This window comes from Bos mutus, chromosome 17 (assembly GCF_027580195.1).
Source record: "Bos mutus isolate GX-2022 chromosome 17, NWIPB_WYAK_1.1, whole genome shotgun sequence".
Classification (NCBI taxonomy): domain Eukaryota; kingdom Metazoa; phylum Chordata; class Mammalia; order Artiodactyla; family Bovidae; genus Bos; species Bos mutus.
In genome coordinates, this window is record NC_091633.1 from 20,846,772 (window position 1) to 20,863,624 (window position 16,853).

Below are 16,853 nucleotides of genomic sequence, written 5' to 3' on the forward strand. Positions count from 1 at the left end.
GTTTAATGGATATAGATACAATTTGTTTGACATTTAGAAAGATGTGTAATCTCACTAATAAGTAATTTGTAATTATTCCTGTAGAAAAGTAAGACTGTATTCTCAATAGCAACAAAACCAGAAGACATTTAAGAGTAACACATAAACATACAAAAGCTCTATGAAAAAATTAGAAACCTTTACCTGAAGAATTTAAAAGCTACCCCAAATAAGTGGGCAGACATTACATGCTTTGGAAAGAGACGGCATCTTTGTAAAGCTTGCAGTACTCAACAAATTAAACTGTTACTTCAATGTAATTCCAGCTGAAATCCCAGTGAGACTTACTTTTGGACACTTGATAAATTGCTTCTAAAATTTGTCCAGAGGACTAAATGTCGAGGCTCGAGTGGCCAAGAAATTTTTCAAGTGGAAAATACTGATGAAGGATTTGCTGTGCCAGATATCAAAACATACTGTAATGGTACAGTTATGTAAATGGTGAGTACAAGAATAGAGAGGTTGGTACATGGAACAAAGTAGAGTCCAGTAACCCATTTATATAGAGAGGAATTTATTATTTAATAAAGTTGGTATTTTGAGTTGGATATATTGGATATAATCTTGGATACATTGTAGAGGGATAAATGACTATTTGGAAAGAAATATTCTACTTCCCCTTATTCAAAATGACTTATTTGAATTAAAGAATGAGCTTAAAGTCAAAAACACCTGTAAAAGTATAGGAAGAAAATATGAGAATTTATTATGTTGGAAAATAAGTTTCTAGGGTAAGCAGTTCATTAATAGGTAAGACTAAGGCCCCAAATCTAAAGAAGAGACTGATAAGTTTGAATATCATCAAAGCTGATATTTCTGTGTGATGTAAAAACATTATAAGTTGACAGACTTGGGGTAAAGTTCTGGTAACATACACAAACAAATAATAAAAAGCCACTTCCCTGGTGGCTCAGACGGTAAAGTGTCTGCCTACAATGCGGGAGACCCGGGTTCGATCCCTGGGTCAGGAAGATCTCCTGGAGAAGGAAATAGCAACCCACTCCAGTATCTTGCTTGGAAAATCCCAGGTCAGAGACAGAGGAGCCTGGTAGGCTTCAGTCCTTGGGGTCGCAAAGAGTCAAACATGACTGAGCGACTTCACAAACAAAGGATAATAGAATTGACATAGTTAAGAAATGAATGGAGGATGTGAATAGTTCTCATTTAATAGTTCTCATAGAGAAATGAAAGTGTCAAAGCGATGACAGGAAATTCAGCCTCACTGGTGGTTAGGGAAATGGAAATTAAAACGGTGAGATTTTGTAGAGGAGGGAATGGCTCTCAGGCAAATTAAAATGCTCTCCAAGTATGTAGAGGAAAAGCTACCTGATACGGTCTTTGTTGTTGTTCAGCTGGTAAATTTTGTCTGACTCTTTGTGACCCCGTGGACTACAGCACGCCAGGCTTCCCTGTCCTTCACCATCTCCCAGAGTTTGCTCAAGCTCATGTCTACTGAGTCGGTGATGCCATCCAACCATCTCATCCTCTGTCGCCCCCTTCTCCTTCCCTCAATCTTTCCCAGCATCAGGGTCTTTTCCAATGAGTTGGCTCTTCGCATCAGGTGGCCCAAAGTATTAGAGCTTCAGCATCAGTCCTTCCAGTGAATATTCAGGGTTGCTTTCCTTTAGAATTGACTGAAATTAGTTTGCCCTTTCCCGATGACAATTTGGTTAAACCTATCAAAATTTTAAAAACACCCATATGCTTTCATCCAGCAGATACACTTAAGGGAATTGGGGATATTCTAATAAGAGAATACAGGTTAAAGTTAGTATGAATGAAGTCTGTCACAGTATCACTTATAAAGAGGAAAAGCTGAAGATGAATGCAGAAAAAGTTTGTTGCCTCCACACTATGGAATGTTAGGTAGCTTTTAAAAAGAAAGGCAGATTTGTATGTATTGACATAGCCTGGATGGATATCTAGAATATATTTTTGAGCAAGTTTAGTTCCATTTTTTGTAAGATAGAAAACAAAATAATGTGTGTGGTTGTGTGTGTGTGTTCTGAATGAAAATAGAGATCTAGAAAAATATGTGGAAAATATGTTGTGATTACTTCTTCTGAGGGGAGGAGAATAGGGGAGATTGAATTTTTATTTCTGGGATTGATTTTATATTTATTTTACATGCTTTTGGATTGTTGTAGGTTTTAAACAGTATTTACTTCTGTAATGAAGATATTACAATTTCTCAGTTAACAAAGGCCCAAATTTAGACAGAAAGTTTTAAGACCTAGTACCTGGGTGTAGCAAAAATGTCACACACTTATGTTACATTGGCTATATGTATCAAGGACCTTAAAAGTTATCATATTCATTGATGTAGCAACCACCTAGAAACCATCAAAGGAATATTTTTAAGTACAGAGAGGCTTTATGTATAAAAGATACATATTATAGAATTATTTTTAAGGGTGCATTTGCAGGCTGGTTAAGTTATCAACTGGGTAATACATTATTGGCTATTAAAATATTTATGAAGAAAACATATTAAAGTGCTTACGACAGTGTTAAGTGAAGAAAATCAGGGTACAAAATTGCATATGTTATGTGGTTAAAACTTTTATTAAACAGAAGTCCCAAAAGCCCTCCACAAAAACCTCTGATGGTAAAATGTCTGGAGGAAATTAAATGAAAATCTTAAAAATTGTGGACTTTGGGTAGTAGGATGTTGGAACACTTAAGTTTTTTACTTTTTTATTTTCCAGGATTATATGTCATTGAATCTATAATTTGTTATTTCATTTATAATGGAGCATTTACTTTTTAAAAGTGCATCATATCTAGGACATTTGTTAGCTGCATAGTTAATAGATGTGTACACTTTAAAAAATACTTCTGTCATATATTAAAGTATCCTTAAAGTGAATGTTTTCTGAGTGATATATTTGTTGCTCTCAGCTTTTGGAGGGAAGTTTTCTTCTTAGCAATATGCAGAATACAAGTAGTTCTCATTTCTCATAACTGTAGAATAAACGCAGAAACTTAAATGTGGGCCCTGGGATTTCCTAGTTTGACTCTTGTTAACTCTTTGTGTTTCTAACACACACATCGGGTTGTAAAGCACGCTGCCTTTTACCGACTCAGGGTGAGTAGGACTTAGCCACGGGACCAGGGGCAGAAGCATGGGGAGCCTGATTATTATTCAGGGCCTGCAAGTGACTCAGCAGAGTGGAGCTCAAGGTATCTTGGGCCATACGGTGTGGGAGGACTGACGGGGTTATGCCAAGGGTAGGTAGATTTGCTCCCTTGCCAAGTGTTCATGGACCTGCAGGATTCTGTGGATGTGGCGTAGCGTGGGGCTTAGTGGAGGACAAAGCCAAAGAAGTGTGATAGTGGAGATGAGGTTGAGGACTTGGAAGGGCTCTGGGAGCACAAAAGAAGGGGTCATGCAGAATCCAGAGGTGAGGGTAAGCTTTCTAGAGGCAGTGATGTCTGGTGGTGAGACCGAAGGTAAATGGAGGGAATAGCAAGTGTGATGGGTCAGAGGTAAAAGGACCGTGGTCGGGGGACGGGGGTAGTGGTTGAGGCCTAGGAGCAGACTAGATCTGGGGAGCCTGAAGAAGTTTGGTTTGGTTGGAACTAGAATTGGAGTGAGCAATGGTGAGAGATGAACCAGGAGAAGTAAATAGTAGCTCACACTGATCAGAGTTTAAAAGCCATATGAATAAATTTGAAAACTACACTGAGAATTAATGGAACCCATTGAAAAGCTTTAAGCAGGATAATGAACATCCCATTTTGCATTTTAGAAAGATTACATGACAGTGGATAATGGATTAGAGGAAGTCAGGCATGGAGGCTTTGCTGAGTGTAGGTTAGGTGGGTGGATAAATTCAGGAGCAACTGGGAAGATAGACTTTGTGAGCAGGAGGAGGGTTGATGGTAACCAGGTTCTGGCTTAGGCCATTGAGTGACCAGTGGACCGATTTACTACAACTGAGAACAGAGTTGGCTTTGGTGAGGAGATGACAGACTGAGTTTTGGATGTGCGTACAGAACAGGGCTGTAGAGAAGCTACATGTCACTTGTAGGTTCTTCCTGAGAGAATTTGCAAAGATTGGTTTTATGCTGCAAATACATACTTTGCTCTATGAATGAGTGCTCTGTATAAATCCATTATTAAAAACTGTTTCTGTGGTAACTATTTTTTGGAATATAGTTACACATCTATATATTGTTTAAGTTTGGGGAGTATCTGTCTAACTTAGACTGGACTGTTGATGTCTTCCATATGGAGTTATTGGAGTTATTTAAGACTGCATGACCCTGACTTTGAGTAATACTGTGATTGCCTTTTCCTCTAGACTCTCTCCTGAGCAGGTGATGGTGCTGTAGTCAGTTATCTTGTTGAGAGTTATGGCTGAATAATTGGAGTGATTTCTACTGATGTTTCCATACTGGTCCGTTCCACACAGAGGTAGGCCAGGACACAGAGTGGTGCCAAGTCTGTATCCATCTGCAAGTGCTCACCTGGCCACTGGAAGTTGTGCTAGCCCATGTAGACTGGCGGGACAAAATATCACAGACCAGGTGGCTCCAGCAGCAATTTACTTCTCATGGTTCTGGAGGCTGGGAAATCCAAGATCAAGGAGCTGGTAGATTTAGTGTTTGATGAGGTCCTGCCTGGTAGCTCAGCTGGTAAAGAATCTGCCTGCAATCCAGGAGACCCTAGTTCAATCCCTTGGTTGGGAAGATCTGCTGGAGAAGGGATAGGCTACCCACTCCAGTATTCTTGGGCTTCCCTGGTGGCTCAGCTGGTAAAGAACCTGCCTGCAATGTGAGAGACCTGGGTTCAATCTCTGGGTTGGGAAGATTCCCTGGAGAAGGGAAAGGCTACCCACTCCAGTATTCTTGGGCTTCCCTGGTGACTCAGCTGGTAAAGAATCTGCCTGCAGTGTGGGAGACCTGGGTTCAATCTCTGGGTTGGGAAGATCCCCTGGAGAAGGGAAAGGCTACCCACTCCAGTATTCTGGGCTGGAGAATTCCATGGACCATATAGTCCATGGGGTTGCAAAGAGCTGGACATGACTGAGTGACTTTCATATATATTTTGTGAGGTTCTGCCTCCTGGTTCATAGATGCCATCTTTTTGACGTGTCCTCACATGGCAGAGGGGCGAGGGAGCTCTTGGGGTCTCTTTTATAAGGACACGCATCCCATCGTGAAGGCTCCACCCTCATGAGCTAATTACCTTCTAAGCGCCCCACCTCCTAACACCATTGCAGTGGGGTTGAGGTTTCAATATCTGAAGTTTGAGGGGACACAAACATTCAGGCTCGCACAGAAGTATAGCTAGAGGTTGGAGAGTCAGTCACAGTGTCCTCCCCTTACGGCTGGCATAGCAGCTGTGTCTGGGTGACAGTGTGTGGACCAGAGTGAGGTGAGGCTCAGAGCAGAGCTGGGGGGTGGTCCATCTAGGAAGAGGTAGGGGAGACGGGGCCTGTGGAAGAACTCATCAGAGAGGAGGAGGATGTCTTCACCAGAAAGCATTTGGTTAAAAGAAAGAAACATGTTTGAAGTGGCCTAAGTGCAGGGGGATCTCTGAGGAGGCTGCCATGGCACCCCATGCTGTATCTTGGCTGAGGCCTGCTAGCGTCTGGAGCGTCCAGGAGCCGGTGCAGCTCTCTCTGCCTGTGTCTCTCCCGAGTCACTGTCCCTCTCAGTTCACTCTGTAGACCCAGGCTTTCCACCTCCCAGTTCTGAACTCTCAGGGACAAGCATCTGATTGGGTCAGCTCAGCTGACTGGGTTCCTGTTGCAGAGCCCACAGGGGCAGATTCTCCAGGTGGTGAAGGCAGGTAGGGGTCTCGGGGGAGAGCGGTGCCCTGGCAGCTGAGGAGAAAGTTCCCAGAACTGGCAGGGACAGTAGGTTCTAATGGCTCAGAGATGTGATAAAGGGATAAGGAGTCAACCTAGATTTGGCAAATCAAAGTCATTTAGCCTAAGTGTAAAGAATTACCGCAGCTAACCTACAGCTATGGTAGATACTTATGCTATGGAAGAGCTTGGAAGAAGGGAAATTTTAAAAAAATGAAATTAACTTTGCAGTTGTATCAGCAGAATTCAAAATTTAATTTGAAAAAGCAGTAATTTCTGTTGCTGACATTAAAGCATTTCTACAGCTTTATTCTAACTCGAGAATATACAGTGTCTCTTGTGTCACCTGATGTAAGAAATTCAATAAAGCTATTCTAGAGCTCATTTATTTTTTATAACCTGCAAGTTGATAAAATAGTCATAGCTTATTTCCACAGCTTATTTTGCATTGCCTTCCACAGTAATGTGCCAAATCTTGTGAGGAAGCTCTTGTTCAGCTAGAGCAATCCTCTGTCCCAAAGGTTATAAATTCTGCCTGTTTAGGTAAATGATAAAACAATTCATAAAAAAAAATCTGAACCCTCTTTCCTCAGAGTAAGCCCCATTATGTCCCTCTGGCTTTCAAAATTATTTTTAGATGTGCATTTCAAACGTGTAGGATTAAGCTTGATAGGATTTAAGAATGTTTCAGTGATTCAAAGTACTGGGCATCAGCCAGCAAACACAAGTCAGGTTTTTAGTTAACCAGTATTCAGTAACTTATCACTGTATCTCTCTATCATGATAGAATTAGGACCTTGTGATAAGCCCCCAGACTCACAATTAGAATCGGGGATCCTGCAGAAAGCCAGCTGTACCAGTTTTCACAGTGCTTAGTAACTAGTTAGAGGCAGTAATCAACTGTGAAATTCGCTGCAGGTTCTAATGCCTTAGCTTAAATATCCATGAAGATTTATGAGCAAGTGTTTGAGTGCCCTCTGGAGGCCTTGCTGCTACTGCTGCTGCTAAGTCGCTTCAGTCGTGTCTGACTCTGTGCGACCCCATAGACGGCAGCCCACGAGGCTCGCCCATCCCTGGGATTCTCCAGGCAAGAACACTGGAGTGCGTTGCCATTTCCTTCTCCAATGCATGAAAGTAAAAAGTGAAAGTGAAGTCGCTGAGTCTTGTCCGACTCTTAGCGACCCCATGGACTGCAGCCCACCAGGCTCCTGCGTCCACGGGATTCTCCAGCAAAAGTATCGGAGTGGGGTGCCATTGCCTTCTCCGTCTGGAGGCCTTATTATGAACAGTTAAAACACAGACTCCTACAAAAGGTTTTCTTTAACAGCTAGAATTAAGAACTAGTGGACTAGATAGATAGTTGAACTTGTCCGGGTGTGAGTAGGGAGCAGAGGAGAGCCAGGATGGAACCCACAGGAACACTAGTACTTGGGGAGGGGGAGGAGTCTCCAAGTGGACTGAGGAATACCAGTGGATGGAGTGAGAGTGAAGTCATAGAAGGGAGTGTCCAGCATGAGAAAGAAGGTGCCAAGAGGAACTTCAGCAGTGTAGTGGTGGGTTGAGGAATGAATGGGAAATGAAAGGATAGAAATCAGGAGAATAAGTCTCTAAGAAGCCTGGATGGGGAAATGGAGAAAATATATAGCAGCTAGAGACGGCTGAACCCACTCCAGTATTCTTGCCTGGAGAATCCCAGGGACGGCGGGGCCTGGTGGGCTGCCGTCTATGGGGTCGCACAGAGTCGTACGACTGAAGCGACATAGCAGCAGCAGCAGCAGAGATGGCTAAGTGTTGGTTTTCCTTAAGGTAGAAGGGAGTTTTCGTGGGTTTAAATGCGGAGAGTAGAAAATAAGCAGAGATCAGATGCAGTGGAAGGATGTGTGTGGGGGGGGCAGGGGAAGTTGACTTCAAAGTTCCTGGCTTAGAAGAGTTGTTGGGGAAGATGTTGCCTTTTACAGGATCTTGGAAGATGGTGAATTAGTGATTTTCAGTTCACTGTGTGATGATAGGGAAAGATTCCTGCTATGAGAGAATGTGGAATTGTCATTATGGAAATGGTTCTCATTCAAGTCAGGAGGTTGAGCTTAAAAGAAAAAAAAAAGATGGAGTGAGGACCCTTTAGCAGATACTCATTTAGAAAGAAGGACTAAAAGAAGAGGTGAAGGCCTGAGGAGAGGTGAGAAAGTGCAGGGGACTGGGGATCGAGGAGATGCGTGTAAATTAGAGTCAGAGTAAAAAGTGAACAAGGCTCTTGGGCTCTGAAGGGGAGGGGAACTGTTTGGTTTTGTTTGGCTGGACACCACGCAGGTTTCTGGGATCTTAGTTCCCCAACTAGGGATGGAACCTGGGTCCTCGACAGTGAAAGCACAGAGTCCTAACCACTGGCCCGCCAGGGAGTTCCTAGGGAACAATTTTGCAGAGGAGGCATTGTGTGGGTGGGATGTACCGGGGCAGCGTTGGTGTGTGGGGCAGGACCAGGAGGTGTAGAGTGTGTGGGGAGGTGGGCAGAGACAATGAGGAGGGGGAAGTGGCCACAGCTGGAACAGACGGAGAGCTTGTCTGTGCTCACCCAGTAAGAGCCCAGATAAGCAGACTGCAGAAAGAGAATTACATTTGCCTTTGTGCTTTGCAGGTGTAAGATTTAAATCTTGTGTAACTTCTGTGGTCCCTTATGTTTTTCTCAAAGTGAAAGTGGTAGTTGCTCAGTCATGTCGGATTCTTCGCGACCCCATGGACTGTAGCCCTCCAGGCTCCTCTGTCCATGGGGTTTTCCAGGCAAGAATACTGGAGTATGTTGTAGTTTTCTTCTCCAAGGGATCTTTCCAAGTGGGATCGAACCTGGTTCTCCTGCATTGCAGGCAGATTTTTTTTTTTTTTTTTTTACTGTCTGAGCTACCAGGGAAGCCCAGTGAAAGGGGGAATCTGGCCAAATGGAAGAGAATGTTCAGATCTATTCCTGACATTTGAGAGGACTCTTGTATAAGAAGAGAGTACCTGTGATCAATTTTTGATTTATTATTCTGACAGATGGCCTTTAAATGTACCTGATCATTTGCAACCTGAACAACAGTATTTCCCTTCTTTTTGGTAGAACTGATAGGACAGCTATTAGAAGTTGTTTCCTTTTTGTAAAATATTTCATTAAGAAAAAATAATAGACTCCTAACTCAGGAGTGCTAAAATTACAGTCTTTTTAAATTTGGAAAGTGAGGGTTGATTTCTAACTTCAGACTGCTCAGTTTTGAATAGTAAGGCATAATATTTAACATGTAAGCTTCTATAAAGGGTAGGGTGGGCGGGCTCCAGCTTACGCCCAAGCATGTTTGGTTCCCCAGGACTGGTTTGCAGGCCTCTGAAGGCCTCAGCACTTTTGTCTTTGGCAACCTTTAGCATGTCACATGTCAAACAAAAACATGTACCCCTGTCCCATGCAAAAGTAGCTTATACAGAACTGAGAGTTAAGCTTCATTTGACTAGTTGTAGGCATTAAACATTTATTAACTTTGATTTTACTGCTTTCTTTTCATATTTTACATCCAGTAACTATTTTTTCAGGTCTCAAAACATTTTCATGGGCCATTAAGATGCTCATAAGCTTTGGGGCCTGTACTGAAGGCTCATAGGGAATGAGACACCCCTCTTCTACTGAGATGTTGAGGCACGTCTGGCTGGGGTGGACTTGCCAGAAATCTGTTTGTTGGAGGCACTGTTACCTCCTGGGAAAACTCCATTCTCAAGGGAGCTGAAGTAACTGCTTTAGTTACTGCTCTTTTTTTGTTACAAAGAGCAGAGATCCATTCCATTTTAGGAAACGGGATATGACATTAAGGATGCACTTGGACCAGAAAGCTGTTGTTCGCTAAGGCAGCTCAGAGAAGCAGTCTTTCCCATCGACAGTGGGGTCTCAGGGCTGCTCTCTTCCTCTGTGTCTTTTTCCTCTTGCTGCTGTCTGGCTTATCCCTTTCCCTTAGCCTGTCAGTCTGTTTTCTACTTTACTTAGAGTTTCTACTCCCTCATGACTTTGGTTTGCTGTGATTGCACATGGCCACTCCAGCTCCCTTGTATATCCTAACCTTTCAGCTTCATCTCTCATGGCTCATCACCTGGTTCTCAGTATTGTTTAGATTCCTGAGGGAGAGACTGGGAATGTGACTTTGTTGCAACTTTTACTGTTATTCCAGGCCACAGCAGAGGTCACTGTTAAGCTCATGGGTCAGGTGTCTGCACCTGCCCTCAGAAGCTGTGGTGATGTGAGATGGAGCAGTCATGTGGTCCATGGCAGCTGAGGCAGTTTCCGTTAGTAGGATTTTCAGGCCAGCAGGCACCATGATCGGCACGTATAGTTCAGCAAGGAAGAAAAAACCTGGCCCCCTGTCAAAACCATTTGAAGTCTCTATCCTTTAAAGTATATCCTATTAACAGCCTTCATTCCAAGGCAACGCTTTGTTCCTGTAGAGAAACTGAAATCCCTAAATATATTGACAGCATTTTCATTTTCCCCTTTTCTCCCCATTTTATTCAGTCTCAGATATTGCAGGGTCACTCAGGGCGACCTGTACGATTCCATTTCTCGTGTTAGTGATTTCTGCTGAAATGGCTGTTAGCAGAGTTGGGATAACTCGAGCCTCATGGCATTCACATGTTTCCTTCCTCTCAAAGTTCTGGGGAGCTATATAGACATAGCAACTTAGCACCAGCCCGAGTCTCCAAATGAAGTGTCCCATCTGAATGTCGCCTGGCAGTAGTGATACCTGACTTCCTCAGGATGCCATCAAACTTCCCAAGGAAAAGTGATTTCCCCAAACTTTAAAGTAGGTCTTGGAATCTACACCCAAAGTACTCTTAGCACTTCTAGAATATAGCAGAGGGGGAGGGAGCAGATGGAATAAATAAGATAATGATAATGATAGCTAACCGTGGTTCAGCCCTTAACATTTTCTAGGCCCTGTTTTAGATACTTGTCATACATTAACTTATTTAATCCTCAAACTACCTTATAATGGTCCCTTACAAGGTCAGGTGCTTTTTCTTATCTTCTTTAATCCCATTCTTAACCTCTGAGGTGAAAGCTGCACAGCCAGCATGTGGTAAAACCAAGATATGAACCGGCTCAACCCGCCTTCAGTCCCTACTTCTTCAGCACCCTCTCACCTGGAAAATAAGTGAGAAAAACAGTATTGATTCACATACTGATTAAGACTCTTGAAGATTCCAGCCAATCCCAGTCAGTTATTTGGTCTCTAATACGAACCTAGAACTCAGTGTGGGTAAATTCCTAACAAGAGGCTATTTATGATACTAGGATTCCTGTGTCTTGAAGTGAAGTTGTGTAGCCATGCCTGGCTTTTCCTTTATAGAGTTTCTCGGATTTTTTCATCCTCTGTTTGGCCCTGCATGCCTTGCATTTCACATTTTAGAATGAGTCCTGGTTATAAGAGGGTCAGCTGGGACCCGTATTTAGAATACCCAGTTCTTTGAAAAGCTTGGCGATCCTCAGTCATCCCTGATACACGCCTTTTCCTTTTCTCTCCGCATGTCTCTGACCCTGCAGGATCCTGAGGCTCTTGTTGCCCTTCAGCCACTGTGGGCCCTGCCTCTTCCTCTGGAATGTCTTGGGGGTTTTGACTTCTGTCACTGTGGTAAGTGTTGCCCTTTTTTCACCATTTCTGTAGATGGAGAATCACCCTCAACTATTTCTAAAGACAATCCAAAATGTCTTTGGAGTTCTTTCTAAGCATGTTCCCTTTAGGGCTCAATGAGGAAGCAACTTTCCCTGACTCATGGTTTTTCTTACACTCTTGCCTGGATCTGGCTTTGACTTCTGTAGACCTTAAGCAGCCTTGCTTAACTCTGAAGTCAGCAGAAGCATCCTTGTCCCATCTGGGGTTCCTTTTTGTACCTCTGGACTCTAATTTTCTCAATTTCATGTGAGCCATTAGTTATTAAAGCTTTCCTTTGCCTGCTCCACTTACCTCTGCTGTCCCGAAGGCCTCTGGATCAGAAACCTGGTTTCTGGGCTGATGGTCTCCTGGTTATCTTTCCCATTGTCCCTGCCTTCATTGAGATACCACAACGTGCTTTTGAGCTGAGTTTGTTACTCTGTGTGTTTCTGGTGTTTTCTTGTTGAAGCTGAATATCAGCTTTCTTATTAAATATGAGTTCCTGAAAGTCTTCTTACCTTGGGCAGGATGTTACATTAGTCTCTGTGCACACATAATTCTGAGAGCATCACATTTCCAGCATAAGCATTTTTTCCTTCATTTTCTTTTGAACCTGTGGATTTGTGATCATTTTTAAATAATTTTTTTTCCTTCTTCAGCTCAACTCAAGAAGACAACATGTATTTTACATAGGACAAGTATTTGTTCCTCTTCATTTGGTCATTGTTGAAATCCAAAATATTCCAGTTGAACCCATAGTCTGAATTGCTGTGGTTCACATTCATGAGAAAACTTTATGTCCTTGACACGCACAGCTGGGCAGCAGAAGGAAGGAGAGCCCTGTCTTGGTAGCTGTTGGCCTGGGGCATGTGGCTTCTTGTCTTTCCCCTTCACTGTCAGAGACTGAATTCTCAGCTCTAGGCCACTCCCAGCCCTGACTTCACTTCCCAGCCACACGAGGAGCACTGACTGGGTGAGGTAAAGGAGTTTCAGTGGCCTCTGTCCTAGTGGGTGTAGTTACTATACCTGGTGAGAAGGTTAAGCCCAGGGGGAGGTGTGGTGTCTTTCTCTTCTTGACTCTGCACGGCCTGGGTGGGAAGGCAGGGGCTGCTCCTGACCAGCTCACTCCCCTCCCTTTCTCTGGGCACTGGATTGATCGCCAGCTCCAGTCCTGTTTGGAAGCCTGGGCGAGTCTGCCTGGGCACGGCGGCAAAGGATTTTCTCTCTACGCTGTCCCTGTCTGTCTCCTTTCTCTCTGATGCTGACTTGGGTGTCCCCAGCCAGCCTTCTTCATTGTGAGTGGTCAGACCAGAGATCAGGCCTCGGTTTATGTGAATTCCTGTTCTTTCCATGCTGACTTTAGTCTCAAGTTCAAGGTTTCCACTAACAGAGGAAAAAGGTCTCCATGTGATGTAGTCCCACTGTGAAATGCCACATCAGGAATGGGCTTCACGGGCCTAGCTAATGATGAAGTGTTCAGGTGTGTTGTGTTTCCAGTTCGGTCCTGTGCTCATTTCTGCCTAGAGTACTCGGGGTTGAGGAGTGTTACTGAGGCCACTGGCCACATTTGGTAGTCGTCTGCTAGCACATGTTTCTACAGGGAAACTGATCCCCCTCAGGTGTCAGTCTTCCCAAGTCGAAAGCCTGAGTGTTGAAGCTCTGTGCTGTTTGTTGTCACTGTTCCTAGGCCCTTTTTGAGAGTGGGGTGGTGATGCATCTCTAGCCGTGCTAATCCTGAATTCTGGCTGCCAGAGGGCATCCAGCCTGGGATTGTGGCAACAGCTAAGCCGTGAGCTGCCTTCAAGGTTCGAGTTTCTGAGGGAGCCTGTTCCACAGACCTGTCTCCCCCAATCACACTCACCTTGGTTTCCCAAATAAAACAAGTTACAAGTAGTGACCCAGGTGTAAAAGTAGCCAGAATCTGAGACAGTTAAAGTAGGCAAATTCATAGGAACAGAGTAGAATGGAAGGGGGAGTTGTTCAATGGGCACAGAGTTTCAGTTTTACAAGATGGAAAGGTTCTGGAGATGTTTCACGCTAACATGCACATACTTAACACTGCCGTGGACTCTACATTGAAAAATGGTAACAATGGTATGTTTTATTATGTTTTTTTTTTTTTTAACAATTAAAAATTAGAATCCCAAATCTGTAAACTTTTTGACTTGCCAACTGCTGTGGCACTCCTAGTCCAAGTGGCACTCGAGACAGGCCTGTTAAAAATCCACTTTTCATTTCTCTCGAGGTCCCCTGGGTCCAGGCTGTGTTTCTCCTTTTACTTATCTGGGCCCTTTCGGGCACTGAGTGTCCTCATTGTGTCCTGGCAAGGTTTTGTTGCAGTGCCCCCTCAGTACTGCTCCTTCTCAAGGGCTAATGAAGTTGAGGCCTCTAAGCCGCACGATATGAGTGAGGGTGAGCATCGGAATGACTAATGCCAGGTCTTAACCATCCATTTCGTGGATGAGTAAGTGACCTGTGGTCACACAGCTGTTCAGTGACGGATCAGGAATTTGAACTTAGGACCGCATGCAAACCCAGTGTTCCACCCACCAAATTATTATGATTCCTAATGTATAGAGATGTTTACACATTTACCAGATAGATAAGATGAACTTGAGCCTTGTATGTGGTGCTCAGGTGATACATAACTGAAGCAAGTCACACTCTGTCCCATCCCGCGTTCATTTCTGTGTACAGTGTTCAAGAGCAGGAAAGAGGTGGGCAGCTCAGAGTGAGAGGAGATGTCACTGCAGTCAGGTGTATTTTAAAACGATCCTTTGAATAGAGGGTCAAGAGTGAAGAGTGCTGGGAGACGCAGGAGACAGATGCGAGGGTGAGAAAGCAGCGTTTGACTCTGAGCAGAGGAGGAACCCTAATTACAGGGAGAGGCACCGCCGGGGCTCGGGAAGCCTCTGCCTGTGAAATGACATTCTTGGCAAATGAATGCATGTGTCATGCATTAATTAAAATAAGGGAAATAAGGAAACTCATATTTATTTGGCTTCAGTGAGGCTGCGGGCACCCTGATAAGTACTTTCACACTTAGTATCTTCTTTAATTATCACAGCTGAGTGTTGTAGACATTATTATCCATATTTTTACAGATCAGTCTGAGATCAGCCAGGGTCACATAGCGAATGGCAGCACCAGGCCCACACCCTGCTGTGTGTCTCTTTGTAGGTCATTTTTGTGGGAGGACTTGGCTGGAGGGGAGTGGAGGAGTGTGTCCCTGTGTCATGCTCTATCACCGAAATCACACAGGCAGGCAGTTGTTCTTTGCAGACTCAGAAGAAAACTTGGTATCACTCCCTGCATACTTGTTGCCCTTCTCCAGACCTCATTTCATAGTCTCTTAGATAATTTCTGGTTAAAGAAAAATCTGGCATGGTTTCTTTTGTCTTTTATCTTTTTTCCATTAGGAGTCATTAGGCCAAGTCACACGAAGAACAGTCATCCCAAGGACAGAGAGAAAGCGGCTCTCTCCCTACAGCTCAGTAAAACCCAGAGCTCACGTCCTTGGCCACTGGACTTTGTTAAGGGTGAGGGCAGGGAACCTAGAACTTTCAGTGTGTAGGGCTTTGGGACTTGTGGGCAGGAATAGTGGGTGGGGACAGAGGAGCCCACACACCTGGGGCCCCAAGTAGGAAAGGTGGGTGGGGTAGGGAAAGAGTGGCCTCCCTGGGAGATCCTGGCCAAGTGACTGAAGGGCACCAGCGTCGGGGTTCTCCTCTAGTGCTCAGGACTCATACTGGATCAGAGTCTTTTCTCACCAACTGGAGGGAGCGAAGCAGGAGGAGGGCATCCAAAGTGTCCTGAAATCCACTGTTATTGTTGAAGTTGAGTTGGAGACTCCTGCTCAATCAGAAACTCCTTTGACTGATCTGAAAAGTTGACCTCACTACCCCCGGGGGAAACTGTCCTTCTACATTACTCAGGCTACTGATGATCAGTGGTGTATTCAGGAAGTGCTGCTCCTGGTCGGGAGTGTGGGAATACAGGTGAGGGCATGCATGCTGCTGAGTAGATGCCGCACCACCGGCAGCCAGTGGCCAGGGACTGACAGACTAGTTCAGGAGCCCTGCTCCGAGGTCATGGCGCTCCAGTGACAAGGTGCAGTGTGTAAGCACCTGCACGGGCCCCGGGGTGGATAGAAGCCCGGCCCGCGTTCTGAGGCTGTAGAGGGATTTGACCACAGGACATTTAGGCCCAGGAGAGAGATGTGCGCGTAAATCATGGTAAGTGAAGCTCCGCTCTCAGCTGAAGTTAGCCTGGAAAGACGAGGAAGCCTACGTTCACCTGTGTGAGTGAGAGCACCACCTCAGAAGAGTGGCCTGGCGGTTGGGCCTTGGAGCGGGGGATTTGTCAGCAAGGGCAGGTGAAGACATGCGGGGAGCAAACCAGGTGGAGGCCTTAGTGGCTTCTGTAGAGTGTTAGGGGAAGCCAGCCCCAAGGTGAGAGGTCTAGGACCTTACGAGGTGGGGCTTCCTGTGACCTGTTGCCATTGAGGCAGCCCAGGGCATGTGCAGAGGGACCAGCATGAGGAAAAGTGGCCTTGGTAGCTTAGGAGTGAGGTACTGGGAAAAGTGTGGGAAATTGGAAAGGCTTTCTGGGGACATGAGCCTGCCCTGGGCAGCCAGCATGGGTGTCTTCCAGGCTGCTGTGTCTTCTGTTCAGGGATCGATGGTGACATAGAAGCAAAATAGAATGAATGTGGCATTCACAGTCCTGATGAATGAGTGATGAGTGACTGCTTGCTTAAGTTATTCTCAGGTAGATACCTGAGCAGAGGTGAGTGGATTGGGCCTGTGGAGTTGAGTATCTAGGTTGACACTACCTTGTGTGATGTGTAGTTTAGACTGGAATTTTCTGAAGGTGTAGTGGGGTCAGTGAGGAGATAGACGCTGCCTCTGCTGTCTGCCCAGATCTCTGTGGCATGCAGAGAGGGGTGGCCTTGAACTTCTTAGCCCTGTTCCTCGGCAGTATGCAGGCACCTGAACCGCCTTTCCATTTATCTTTTGTTCCAAGACTTGTAGAAAAGGGCCAAGTAGAGGTACCTTGGTGTAGTACTGCGGCCCGAGTAATGTCTGAGCTAGTTGACTTCTGGAACTTCCTCATGGCTGGGAGTTTCTAGCCACGCTGGGGACAGGTTCCATGTTCTCTCTTCACTAACAGCAGCATCTGGCATGTCCAGGGGGAACCGTGTAAGATAATAAAAAATCACAAGGCCTTTGGGCCAGAGATCAAGGTCTTACAGGAACACATCAGGGGTTGCTGCCTGATGGGATAATTTCTGAATCCTTTAAAAAGCGTCTCTCTGGGTAGAGAATTATTTCTT

General features: G+C 44.9%; 1 protein-coding gene across 5 annotated transcripts in view; it reads left to right on the forward strand.

Annotated features, from left to right (window-relative positions):
* ZNF664 (zinc finger protein 664) overlaps positions 1-16,853 on the forward strand; it is a 36,537-nt gene that overhangs the window by 5,226 nt on the left and 14,458 nt on the right. For 2 of the 5 annotated variants that reach the window (XM_070386306.1, XM_070386305.1), the window contains exon 3: positions 11,410-11,497. The exons of 1 other annotated variant lie outside the window; for it this stretch is intronic. The gene's annotated coding sequence lies outside the window, so the exon portion shown is untranslated. Of the gene's footprint in view, positions 1-305; positions 481-11,409; positions 11,498-16,853 lie in introns of all 5 variants that reach the window. 2 more of the 5 variants (XM_070386307.1, XM_070386309.1) reach the window with 2 other exon arrangements.